This window comes from Ambystoma mexicanum, chromosome 1p, assembly GCF_040938575.1.
Source record: "Ambystoma mexicanum isolate Mex_15411 chromosome 1p, UKY_AmexF1_1, whole genome shotgun sequence".
NCBI classification, from domain to species: Eukaryota; Metazoa; Chordata; class Amphibia; order Caudata; family Ambystomatidae; genus Ambystoma; species Ambystoma mexicanum.
Window position 1 is genome coordinate 514,009,151 of NC_090921.1, and position 14,106 is coordinate 514,023,256.

Below are 14,106 nucleotides of genomic sequence, written 5' to 3' on the forward strand. Positions count from 1 at the left end.
TAGCCTGTCGGTTTTTGCCGCCATGGTTACCGCCGGAAACGTAATGAGGCCCAGTTATTTGTAATTCAAAGGGATTTCTAATATTAACAGCGAGTTACTCTAATAGCATTAACTGGTTCCCTGGAAACATACAGGTTCCAGACACATTTGTCAGATATGGTCTTACGTAAGACAGTGTTAACCCTTGGCGAGCTGATGAAATTCAGCCTCATTAGGTAAATATCTGACACATTTCAGAAATCTCTGCAAAGGTGTGATGCAGCAAATATTGCCTCAAGGGATTAGCAGCTAGAAGGACAGCAAAGGGACAGAAAGAGTTTGCTTCAAAAAGACCCCCACAGATTACCAGACAGGGGAAAACCAAAATTACAGTAGTCTGTTTTTACAAAACAGATAGTCCATTGGTAAGTGAGCACTCAGAAATGGGCAGGCCCACTTCGAAAACTCAACATGTCTGTACTAAAGTTACCAGGAAATATAACGCTGCTTCTGGTGAGCAGAAAGCCAGGCCAGAAGTAATTGAAAACAGTGACAGATGACAGCCTTAAGGCCATTCTAGTAGGAAAGCTCCACTTTCCAGACAAAAATAAAGATACACTTTAAAAAGTATTCTCTAAAGTTCTGAAAATACAGAATACAAATAATTAATATTTCCAGATACTAAATTAAAAATGTATACCCATAGTATATTTACAATTGAACCTCATGATAATCGGAATGAATCCATTTTAAAAATACACTCATGTTATCTATAGCAAATAGAAAGCAAGAAGAGCAATGCATTCCCCATGAATAAATATATCAGCCTTCCATATATCAGTTAATGAAAGAAAAAATGTAGCAATCACGCCGCAGCCGGGGGGCTTAGATGGCTGATAACGGCTTACCAGCCTAAGCTGTTTTGAGTGAAGCGAGGTCCTCAGCGAGGGCTGCGGGCTGTTACTGGCCATGCACGACCCCTCCCCAGCTAAGGTGTGATACCGATTGCCACCCGGGAGTTTGCTGGAGTGCTAACAGTTTTTATTTGCGCGATTGTAATCCCAGCATGAGAAGGGGAGACTGAGGTTGTGGATGGGGGTTCGCGGCTGCTGTTCGCCGTCCACTGGTGATCTGTGCTAGAGCTATCTTGAGTATATTCTGTGTAACCCCGAGAGAAGGGGACTTGTTTCTAGGCTGGGTTCTGTTTCCGTCAAGCAGTGGCCAGTGAGCAGTGAGCTGGGCCTCACAGACACCTCCCAAAAATAGCCAAAAGAAAAAACATCTTTTGTCCTTTTCTCGGGAGATGGGTCCGTGCTATTGAGTGAGCCCAATCTTCTGAGAAAAAAAAGATAGCTGCCGCTATATGAAAAGGGACTTAGTCACTTTTCCGGGTCCATGGCACCGGGCCAAGAAAACATAGCTCAGATCCAGCAGGTAAGTGGGCGGGGGAGTGTTCTAATGTAATATGGGAGGTGTGGGGGAGGGTGGGGATGTGGGGAGACAAATATTTATTATGTTGACTGGTTCCACAATCGTAAATGTAAATGATTTAACATTTTCAGTTTCATAGCCAATATTTTCATTTATTGTTGTTTTTTTACTTTAGTCAGGCAGTAACGTCTGAGTCCCTTGCAAATGTTACCAATGTTGTGCGGAGTGAGAGTTTATCAATGTTATTTTTGTTTCTTTCGCATATGTGAGAATCTCTTGTAGTTGGCACACCTGCATGTCATCTAATAGGACTAATGGTCTGAACTTGTTTTCATGCTACGAGCCTTGAGCAAAAGTCTGAATCCCTTAGACTTCGGCGATCTGTCAGATGAGCAAACAGTTTGTTGCCATGAGATGTCCTTAATTTCCCTATCTTCACTTCCCAAAACCCCTTAAATCTGAATCCCAGAACATGAGCATGCCACCAAGTGGTTCTAGAACCCGGGCCAACAAGTGTCACTTCCTGGAAAAAGATGACAGGGAGCACTGCAAGCAGTGGGATAAACAGGATTTCTTGACAGGGTGGTCCTGCACGGTGTACACGTAGAACTAAGGCAGGGCCCCCCACGAGCAAAGAAGATATATGCACCTTTATATGAGTTTTTTCTTTAGTGTGCTGCTGAAGACCAGGCCAAAATGTGAACTAAAGTTCTATACTTTTAACTAAAAAGGTAAGCCACCTATCTAGAAAATGTCCCTTCCTCTTAATCAGAATATAAAGTAACATGAGCCCAAAGCAATCCTCCTGAGTTTTACTGCTGGACTTTCGAGACACACAACAAAAGAAACTGTTTGTTTGTTTGTTTGTTTTATTTGCTTATATACCGTGCTGAACCCTGAAGTAGCTAGGTGCTTTTACGCTTGTAGAGAAGTTTCATACAGATACAGAGATACACTCACAGTTATTCAACAAAGGTAAATGGTAGAGATGGTAAGAAGAATAGGAAATAAAATGTACTAAAATGTACAAATATTGTACAGGTATTTACACATTAGGTCTGGGTTAGGCAGTTGTGGACCTTGCTGGCTCATGAGTGTTAGTATAGTTGTGTGAGTTTGTGGTGGAGAACCATTTTTTTGAAGCGGAAGGCAAGGAAGGAGTGTTCATCTCTTAGCGCCGGGGGATAAGAGTTACATGTTTTAGCCGCTAGGACTGGGAAGCTGGTACCACCTGATTTTTGGAGTCTGTATTTGGGGATGTTCAGGCAGTGAGCTTAAATGGTTCTAGTGGGTCTAGAAGATGTCCTAGAGCAGAATTTATCAACCAGGTATTTAGCGGCTGTGTTGTTGAGGCACTTGTGGGTGATCATGAGGGTTCTGAAGGTAATTCTGTCTTTTATTGGGAGCCAATTGCCGGTCTGTCTTTCCTGGGATGTGGTCAGTGCGTGGGATGTTGAGGGCTGCTCTAAGAGCGTTATTTTGTACATTTTGGAGTTTGTGGATGTTTTGCTTACTGGTACCTAAGTATAGTGAGTTGCAGTAGTCAAGTTTGGAAAGTATCAATGCTCTAGCTAAAATGATAAAGCTTTGTGAAGATAGGAAGGGTCTGCAGGCTGTTATTAGTTTAGTGGTGTAGGCCGATGCGGAGGCCGTGGCATTAACTTGTCTTGAGAGTGCCAAGGTGGAGTCAAGGTAGACACCTAGTGTTTTGGCATTATTGGAGACCTTGATAAGGTTTCTGTCGATATTGATGGAATTGTATTGAGGGTTGAGTTTATTGAGGCGTTGTTTGGTTCCAATGAGTAGGAGCTTGTTTTTTTATCGTTTAGACAAAGCCCATGTTTAGCCATCCAGTCTTGGATCTTACTATAGATTTCATTGAGGTATGAAGAATCCTTTTCATAAGAGCCAGTGAGTGTGATGAGGATCTGCGTATCGGCAGCATAGTTGGTGTATAGGACATTCATGCCATCTTGGAGGTCGAATAACATCTTCGTAAAGATGTTATAAAGGATGGGGGGGACGCAGGAGCCTTGAGGGACTCCGCACGTGATAGGGGATGGGTCGGCAGAAGCAGTATCTGAGAAAACCCTCATCGATCTTTCAGAGAGGAAGGATTGGATCCATTTGGCTGCATTGGGTGACAAGGAGGCTGAGGTGGTTAGGTGTGATGTTAAGATGTTGTGGTCGACTAGGTCGAAGACTGCGGAGAGATCGAGGAGTAGGAGGAGGGATGGTTGGCCTTTGTCTTTGGCCTTGTCCATTTGAATCTTCAGGTCTAGAAGGGCTGTCTCTGTGCCGTGTCTAGGTCTGAAGCCTGATTGGCGGAGGCCTAGAAGGTTGTGGGTTTCTAGTTGGTTCTGAATTTGGATGTAAGCTGCCTTATCAAGGATTTTTAGCAGGAAAGGTACAGTGGTGATGGGGTAGTAGTTAGTAGGGATACTTGGGTCTAGAGTAGGTTTCTTGATATGTGGTTTGACCCAGGCGTCTTTGAGATTCTTGTGTACTGAACAGGAGGCAAATGAGGTGGTAATAAGAGAGGTGATGAAGGGGGCGAAGTCTTTGGCTCCTTCTTTGATGATGGATGCTGGGCCGATGTCACCTTGGCATTTAAACGGTTTGAGGCTGGCAATAATTGCTTCAAACTGTGTGGTACTAACCGGGGCAACTTCAAAGAGATCAGGGCTGTTGGAGTGGGGTTGGTGGTTTTGGTTCGAGTTATTAGTACCTTAGGTGGCTAGGAGGAGTCTTTTGTATCTTGGCACACCATGTGGCGTCTTTGACACAGGAAGATTGGGGAGGGATGGGTGTTTCTAGTTCCCTGAGAATTGTGAAGAGTTCCTTCACATTGGACTTTGCATTTTGTATTCTGTTGAAAGTGTTACTTTTGGTTTTGATAATGGCTTTTTTGTAAGTTACTTTCACTTTGACTGCTTCTTTGGATCATCACATACTTTCAGTAGTAATCTCTCAGACATGCATGCTTCGAAGGGGCTATGTGCGGTAGCCTACATGAGCAGCTGGATTAGACTGTGAACGCCAACCACTGCCACATCTGGATGGAGTAAAGTGGGTTGACCAATTCCACGTATGGACTGGATCAGGAATGCGATCAGGGCCAGATTTGGATGGATTCATGAACGCTTGCTTGCCCCGCATACAAACAGGTTTGACGGAGGTGGCCAGGGGCCGGACTTGGACACGGTTATGAATGTGGGTGGGCAGAGTATGTGGAAGGGTCTGTAGGTGTCGGCCGGTGCCGGATCTGGATGGAGATGCAGAGATGTTCGCGTGCCCCACCAGGAGGGAATATGGAAGTTTAGCGCTTCGCTTCCAGTCAGCAATGCCAATTAAACAATTCACAAACAATTTCACCCCTCGCATACACCTCTCAAACCCTAACCGAACACAATCACAACCCTATAACACAACAATCTGCACAAACTTCACTACACTGCAACAACAAAACAAACCACACATAGACTTGCACTAAAGAACACAACGGCTACTGACCGGAAAACACCCCAAGCCCAGCGAACAGTGTTAACCGGGTTGAGGCTGCCAACAGCACATCACTGCTCCCTTGCACTTTTCCCACTTATTCCCACTCACTCACCCCCTGACCCATGTTTCCCTTTTCATCGCTGCCAGATTGCCAGGGGGCCACTCCGGTGGTGATAGTGCTCAGTACAAATATCCTTTAACATTAACATTAACATTAGTGCGTGGAATTAGATGGTCCCTGTTGTATGGTTGTATAGAATATACAGTCACTGTATAAAATTGGTATTTTTTAAACTAAAAGTGAGAAATTTCATTTTTTGAAAAAGAAAAAAGGAATTTAAAGTATATTGTCTGTGCTGAATGAAAGTTGGTAAATCTAATCTATTGATTTCTCATGATTTGTACAGATACATTATAGCCAAGACATCACAGGACATGAGGGCAGATTTGGAAGTGACCATGCAATAACTAGATTCTTTCTGCACAGTCAATGACAGACCATGGAAACATGGAGGTCAGAGATGAGACAGACAGCTGAAAGTGTATGCTTAGACAATTGGGCCCCATAGGGCCCGCTAGATGAAGCCATCCAAAAATTGTATCTCATCTCCACAAAAGCTGATGAGGGGCTGACACTCACATTTTTGGTCACATCTTCTATTACACCTTCAAATGGTGGAGAAGAGATTAGCAGAAAACCTACATGATGTGCACCATTTTACACAAGACATGCAAGATTCCTCTGCAGAGTTAGCAATAGTGCAAACAGTCAAACAGTGCCTAGAGGCTGAGAGCTCAGATCTGATTGACTAATCGAGCTATTTATATTCAATGCGTACGAGAAGACACTGTGACTATAAGAACCAATTGAGATAGAGCCATGATAACAATAATAAACTAATAATGAAGCAAATTGACTCACAGACAGACATTGATAAGCTTTACAGTGATATAAAAATCATCAAGAATCAAAGGCACAGTTAACATAAGAGAACAATACTCCCATTCAGCTAGTACACCAGTTTACCTCATCCTATATCCGACAGGGCACCCCAAGGCTCCATACTCTCACACATCATTGCCATCAGCTCCACGAAACTCAGAGAGTATCACCTTTCTACTCTTGACATCAATATCCACCAATATGGAGGCAATACCAAACTCTCTACGGATAAGCTCTGCCTTCAACGCAGTGTCACACTAAACCAAGCCCATTAAATATTAAACTCAATGCTGACATACCTTTGGGAATCCCTCAAATAATGCACATTAATAAAAGGTTGCAGGAATTAAACTCGACAGATTCACACCACACCTTGCACACATGCAAGGTCACTTGGTATAATTATTATCGAAGACTTCTCTGCCAAGACTCACAGCACCAAGATCATTCAGATAGCAGGATATCTTCTATCACTCCTCCACTAAATCAAGCCTTTCCACCCTCCAGGTGATTTTAGAACTGAACTGCTCTCTGCTATCTTGATGGTTGCCAACCCTATCCACCATGCCACATCAAGCACCTGCAAAAAGAAATTCTACCACATAGCCACAGTTCAGAGGAAACTGCACTGGCCACCAATACAGGTCTGCATTACCTTTGAATTAGCCTGCATCACCTTAGGCCAGTATGTAACAGCACCATTTGCTACCTAGCTGAAAATATCCATATATCACGAGGCCCATACATTATGTGAAGCCTGGTTTTAGAGGCCACATCCCCAGGGTCTAAATGAGGACCAGCAGAAAAGAAGAACTGTTATGCGGCCTTCTTCAGCTGTACACTCTGCATTTTGAAGAACCTACCATCTAGCATAGTGCTGTCCCCTATCGCTTCTACCTGGTAGAGCAAAGTGGAGCCCCCGAAGACCAAATGGAACACAACATGAATGGTAAAGTGATTGAAGGTCTAGGGGCCTGGATGTTCAGTGGGATGGAGAGCAATTGTGCAATGAGGGCACTGAGTGAGAGAGTAGGTAGGAGGGTACGGAGTGAGAGGGGAGATTGCCATGGAAGCTGAATGGACAAAAGCAGAGGACATGTCGAACATAAGTAGATTTTATCATTTAACTGTAACTGCTTTGAGGGCTTTGGAGATTCCCTTTGTCTTTTTTACCTGCTGGTGGCTTCAGGTTGCTGACTGTGAGACTACCAGCCCCATAACTTTGTGCGATGACTGCGGGGACAGTGTGTCCTTTGAGCCGCCCCTTCCGCTATTGAAATTTACTCCGTTGTGCTGAAGCAGTACTCTGTCCGCGCACCAATGCGGTGCACTGCGCAAAGCATGTCACAGTCACGCCGTTGTCCGGCTGAATGACGGAAGAGCAACATCATGTGGAGCACTCAGGTGATCAGCACCACAGGAATCATAACTCTGCTAAGATTCCTCTGCAGCAAATTCTTCAAAATGTGAGAAAGGGGGATAACTATTTAGGCATTTTGTTCATGGTCAAAGTGGGTATTATATTATACAGTACATTACAAACCATAATTATTTGTTAAAAGAAAATGAGAGTTATGGTGTAGCTAAATTAAAGATGAGAAGGCCTTTCACTTGGTTTCTCCTACTGTTATTATTATTATTATTATTAATATTACAGTATTTATTGAACGCGGATCTAGCTTCGGGAAGCAACAGAGTGCTTTACAATCATAGGGGGAACAACACAGAGGGGGAAGCAAAGAAAAAAGGAGCGGGGCTAACAGGGCAGGGTGGTCAATTGGCAGCATGGCAGTTAAACAGTGGGCAGCAGATCACTGAGTCTCAGGTATAGTGGGGAGAGCAGGGTGTGTGGACTGAGTTGTTAAGGAGGAGCCATTCCTTGAAGAGGAAGGTCTTGAGCTCTTTCCGGAACTGTAGAAGTGATGGGGCAAGTCTGATAGTGATGGGGTGGAGGATCCAGAGTCTTGGAGTGTAAACAGAGAAGGCCTGCATTCTGGTTCTTTCCTGCCTGCACCATTGTAATTTAAGTCTACACATTTCCTTACTTGGGGTGCATCGCAGGCCTCTGGAGATGCTGAGTTTCTTAGTGAGGTAGCTTAGGGACTCAAGGATGACACCCTTGTAGATGATACAACAGGATTTAAAGATGATACAGGCTTGCAGTGGTAGCCAGTGCAGTTCAACACTGGTCGATCATATGGTTGATTTTGCCGAGTCCTTGCAGAGTCCTTTCGTGAGTCTTGGTGCAGCATGCAGGACACATTTCAGGGGTGCCAGGGTAGTTGCTGAAAGGCCTTCCAAAAGGGGATTGCCACAATCCCGATAAAAGAGAAGTGAAGCCTGGACAGTGGATCTGAAGTTGTTTTCCGGGCTACTGGGCTTGATTTTCCACAGGAGAGAAAGTTGGTACCAGGCCGTTTGTGTCATCTTTGCTATGTGTCGATAATGAACCCAAGGGACCTAGCACATGCGGCCAGCTGGGGTGTGAATCCCTTGAGGTTCATAGCAGAGAGCCAGGTCTGGTTGTCAGGGTGTTTGGTGTTGTTGGTCAGCAGTGGGTATTCAGTCTTGGAGGGGTTGAGCTTCAGATAAGCAGTAGACGTAGCGCACAGGTATACCTCCACTTCTTCTGCTTGATGTATAGCTGTTCATCACATTGCCAACTGTGTCAACTGTTTCTTGCATTTCCTCGCCTCCAGGCAGTTTGGACAAAATCTTCAGTTTAAATGCCAAGAACAGTCTTCTACTTAAAATTGGTTATGTTGTTGCTAAGGTTAATTTCGTTTAGGGCTTTTAATCGGTGTACAGTGATGTTAACAAATTGACAATAATGAATGACATTTATAAGGAACTCTAAATAATGAATTTTCTGTTAAAATTAAATATGAGGGTCTGGTAAGGGAACAAAATGGGTGGGAAGGGGGTGGGGTAATAAAGCTCGGGACACGGGGGGGCTTGAAGGTGGACAAACCCAAATTTAAAACCCCCCAAAAAATCAATAATTTTTCATTATTTATAATTCATTTAAAAAGTTTTTGTTATTATTTGATTCATTATGAACAGAAGCCCTTTTACTATGGATATCCAAATGGATCAAATCAAAGACAAAGGAGACTTAGCGATCCTCCACTTGCTTGATTTATCGGCAGCTTTTGATTTGGTTGACCACAACATTTTATGCCAACATCTGGCAATAGTCACTCAATTCTCACCAAAAGCCATAGAGTGGATCAAATCCGTTCTCTCTAACCGGACAATGAGAGTTTTCTCCACTTCCTCAGCAGCCAACTCAACCCCAGTCTCCTTAGGGGTGCCCCAGGGATCATGTGTATCGCCTACATTATATAATGTATTTACCAAAGCCTCTTTTTGACAGTCTAGATAAATTGGGTGTTACGTATACAAACTATGCGGACGACACACAAATACTCTTACCTATCACAGACTCTTATGACACCGACTCTAACATACTCAACAGAATCAACCTCACCATCCTTGCTTGGATGGCGCAGAATGAGTTATGTCTCAATGATGAGAAAACCGAATTGCTCATCATAGGTAGCCAAGCTAAATTGAACAAACTACCCCAAATATACAAAGCCTTCAGCATTGACAGAAACATTATCAACGTGGCCAAGGAGATAAAAACTCTAGGTGCCTATATTGACTCAGCACTTACATTAACAAGGCAAGTCAATGCCAGAGCCTCCACGGCAGCCTACACTGCCAAACTGATAAGAGCTAGTAGACCTTTCCTTTCCCCTGACAACTGTATCACGCTTGCAAGAGCACTGGTCTTATCCAGTATTGATTATTGCAACTACTTTTTTGCAGGATCTAATACCCGTAACATCAGCAAATTACAAGCTGTACAAAATAATGCCATCAGAGCTGCTCTCGACATACCAAAACATGAACACATCTCGTCAACTAGACGTAACCGCCATTGGCTCCCAGTTCGAGACATAATTAAATTCAAAATCCTCAAATTGACACACAAATGCCTCTCTAACAGTGCCCCAGCACATCTAATCAATAAAATTTCAAAAACGCAATCTAACAGGCCTACCCGATCTACCTACGCTAGCCTAATCACCATTCCTAGATTCAGACGTCAGAAAGCTGGCGGATCTAGTTTCCCAGTGCTTGCCGCCAAATATTGGAACTCCATGCCTCTACCACTGAGAACAGACACATCATTATGGTCCTTCCGATAAGGCCTCAAAACTTGGTTGTTCTCCCAAGCTGGTAACTAATCCACACATAAGCATTGGGTTCTCCCAGGTTGTCTTCCAGGACACTACCAATGTACTAGCTGTACATCCTGTTTGTCCTAATGCTCCTGTCTGCTACCTTACATCACCTACAACACATGTAATCCATGTATCAAAGAACTGTCTCAGAAAATTAATTCTGCAAGATAAGATTGTAATCTGTTTCACTGTTGCCATTTATGACTGTAACTGCAACTGTAACCTGCAAATGTAACCAACTTCCTAAGAAAAAGCGCCTAGATGCCTTTGGGCTCTGTGCACTATATAAATGCCAAAATAAATAAAATAAATAAATATCATACTTCTTGCCATCTCATCTAATTGAATACATGTGTGTTTGTACTTCAGCGTCTCACTTTGAAAGAGGTGTGGTTAATATTTGCATGATGCATCTTTGGACATCCATGTCCCACATCTTTGGACAGTCTCCAATACAGTGTCCCTGTATCCTTCTTAAGATGTGGACACCTGAAATGTGCACAATAATGGAGGTAAGTTATTGAACAAGATTAATGTTGCAATATACTTGTTTTCTATCATCGTTTCCTACAGTAGGCAGAAGGCCTCTCAGTCATGCAATCATTGCAAAGCATTTCATTGCATGCACATGAAGGCAATCCGTTTAAGTCATGTATGTGAATGCACATTATGTCACTAACATTTTCAATACTCAACTATAATATTATGAAAGGTGTTAGGGATAATTTGTTCAGTTGAAAAGCTTTTATGAATTCCCATGGCAAAATGTCCTTGGAGCTGTAATACAATGCAAGAGTCGCTGGTTCAGTTATACTTAAATGTTTTTAAAAGTATATTTTCCGTGCTACTGCTTTGATATACATATTACATTTCTCACTAGAAATTATTTTGTCTCAAAAAAGCTATTTTTTTTATTGTGTTATAGTTCAAAAGAACTTTTCACAAATCAAATATCAAAGTTAGTTAAAAAATAAAATAACATGCGATCAACAATGATACAATTTCACACTTAGAATTATTAAAAGAAATTACAAAGATATAGGTAGCAATGTAAAATATTCTTTGTAACTTAATTCCACAGCAACACATACATAAATCTCATATAGGTTGAGACAAAAAAGACATAACATACACTTAAGATAATAACACAGAAAAACAGACATGACAGAGCATACTAATAAATAACGATGCACTTATAACTCAACTAATAACTTCACATTTTCTTCAAATTCCCAGAGACGAGAGTTCGACACCTTCCATATTTGGGTGATTGCAATAATTAGACTCCTATTCCATCCTGCTGGGCATCTCAACCAAAAATGTTCACTTGCAATATAGTCCAGATCATATTCATATTTAGCAAAATATTTCTCATACATGGGACTCATACTTTTGTAGCAAGTGAGCACGTGTCTGATGGTTTCCACCTCCGTTTCATCACAACACAATCTACAAAACCTTCTTTCCCACCGGAATTCTTGACCAGGCTCCCCGTACCCCCAAAACATTAAGTCGGTTGAGTCTCATGTGAAGAAATATTTGAAAAGTAAGCTAGTCTTCTAGCCAGATGTATGCATTTGGAAGTCATGTTGCACCTGATAGTTAATTCGTCATTGACATGGGGTAAACAAGTGTTGGCAAAGCCAAAGTGTCTGTCTTGTCAAAAGTAGAATTATCCACTTTTGTCTGTGTCGTCTTTTAATCAACTATACCTTCCGCATACACAAAGCCAGACCTATTGGTGTTTTCAGTATGTGTTATATTTGATTGAAATCAATACATTCTACCCAAAGTCTATTACAATTCAGTAGATTCAAACGCAGCAATGTAATGCCTTAACTTTTACAAATGCAATGAGCTCTTAAAATAATGCATTCAATTTTCCAGAAGGAGGGGCAGCTCTCCCTGCAGAATCCTACGCTGTGACGCTGGAAGCGAAGTGTGGAACATGTTGCATTTTACACATTAAGTCAGGAGCGGCCCAAATTGGCTTATCAGATTCAAAGAAGCTATTAAGTAAACGGAAGAGCTACCATTAAACTGATAACAAAAAGAAAACATTTCCGATCACATTGCAGTAAATGCAATGCAGCTTGCAGCTATTGGCAAGTTAAAGTAAAAGTGGTGAAACTCAATGTTCTGCTTGTTCTTGCTGACTGTGACCTCTGCAAAACCCTACTCAACACCCACATTACAAATACTGAACGCCCCTCCCGTCCCCAAGTCACCCGACTCTATAAACCTGGCCCCCTGCTCATGTGCCAGGTTCTGATGCCTGCTAGCCATGTTTGTGCTTTTTAAAAGTATTAAAAACTGTGTCGGTCTCTACCGCCTATAATTTCATTGTGCTGGTCCCTACTGGACTATTACTGAAATTTGTTTGCGTGGCTAAGTCAGCAATGGGGGTGAGGACCGGCGCACTCTGGTGGCAAAGAGAAGCCGCCCGCTACTGATGCCACACCATGAGGTGGCATTCGTGGCATAGTTGACCTCTCCTAATCGCCTCTTGAGCACCTGATCGCATACCCTGAAGTCATCCCATCAGAAGTTAATAAAAATACCAAAATCAGGGGTGGGAGCAACATTATCGCGAAGAAACCCAGAGAGAATCATCCCAAGGAAAGTTATTCCCTTAGTACAGCAAACACTGGCTCTCTACCACTTGCTCCAAGCTCTTCCCACAAGTTTACCGGCAGAGTGGAATTCCTCAGGTGCAAAAGCCTGGGAGTGGATTGTGAGGAATTCGACCATCCGCACGGTGGGTGTTTGCTCACATGTTTTTTAAAAAATTGTATATGAAACTGAATGAGGGTAGGTCATCCTTGGGAAAATGTGTGGGCTGATCTGTACACATTTTCCTATTCTCACCGCACGACATACACATAGGCGTGTGTACTCTGGGTGGACACACCTGTAAACGCACAGTACTCTCTGTCACATTTAGTGGGAATGTGATACCTAGGAGTACATCAAGGCATCTAAAAAGGGGGAGGGCAAAACCTTCCCCTTGCCATGGCCAGCCTAATTAAATGACAAAGGCTCCATGGTTCCGCCCTATCCTTTGTTGGTCCAGCAAGAATGGTGGCAGCAATAAACATAATTAGCATACTAGTAGAGTATGTTTCAAACAGGTCCACATGAGGCCAAGCTGCAGAGCCTAACAAAAAGACAGGAACACCACCAACAACCTTTGATATGCACTTTGTCAGCCTGAAGCCAGCTCCTGCCCCTCAGAATCAAGGACAGTGAAGTGTCATGTCTGGTACATATGTTTACAGTTGGCAACCCACGCAGGGGGACTCCATTCAGAGGGTAGGAGTATGTGATTTGATGGAGACAGAAAGTCTGTTCTCGCCACAACTTCAAGGGAGAGCTAAGTTTTGATCAGGAACCACAGAGAGCTCAATTAACCAGAGAGACCCTTTGATCCACAACAGACAGGAAGATGGGTAGGACTTAGTAGTACATGTTTTTGATGTGGGTTTTTTAGCTTATCTGTGAGCCCGACCATGATTAATAAAAAATTTAGGCATGAATCTACGGAAATAACGTGCTAGACTGAGAAAGACTTGGAGTTCCTGTTTGGTTTTAGGGGAAGGTGTTAACGCAACTGCCTTCCGTTTCTCGGTCTGGGGCTGTATTAGGGCATTCCCTACAAAATAGCCACAGGAGTTCATGGCATTTTTACCTTAATGGCATTTAGATTGGCCCAAATACCTTCCCTTCTCAAGGCCCTGGTGATCTCATAGAGGTGGTATAGGTATTCCTCCCAGCTGCTACTATGAATCAGGGTATCACATGCTGTGAATGTAGAATAGGGTCTTAGTACTTCATTCAAAAGCCTTTGGAACCTGGCCGGAGAAACATGCAGGCCAAAGGTGAGGACATTGAATTGAAACAGCCCCTGACGTCTGGAGAAGGTGGCCTTTTCTTTGTCTGCTATAGGGAACCTGCCAATAATCCTTGGTGAGTTCTAGGGTGGTGATGTATTTAGCG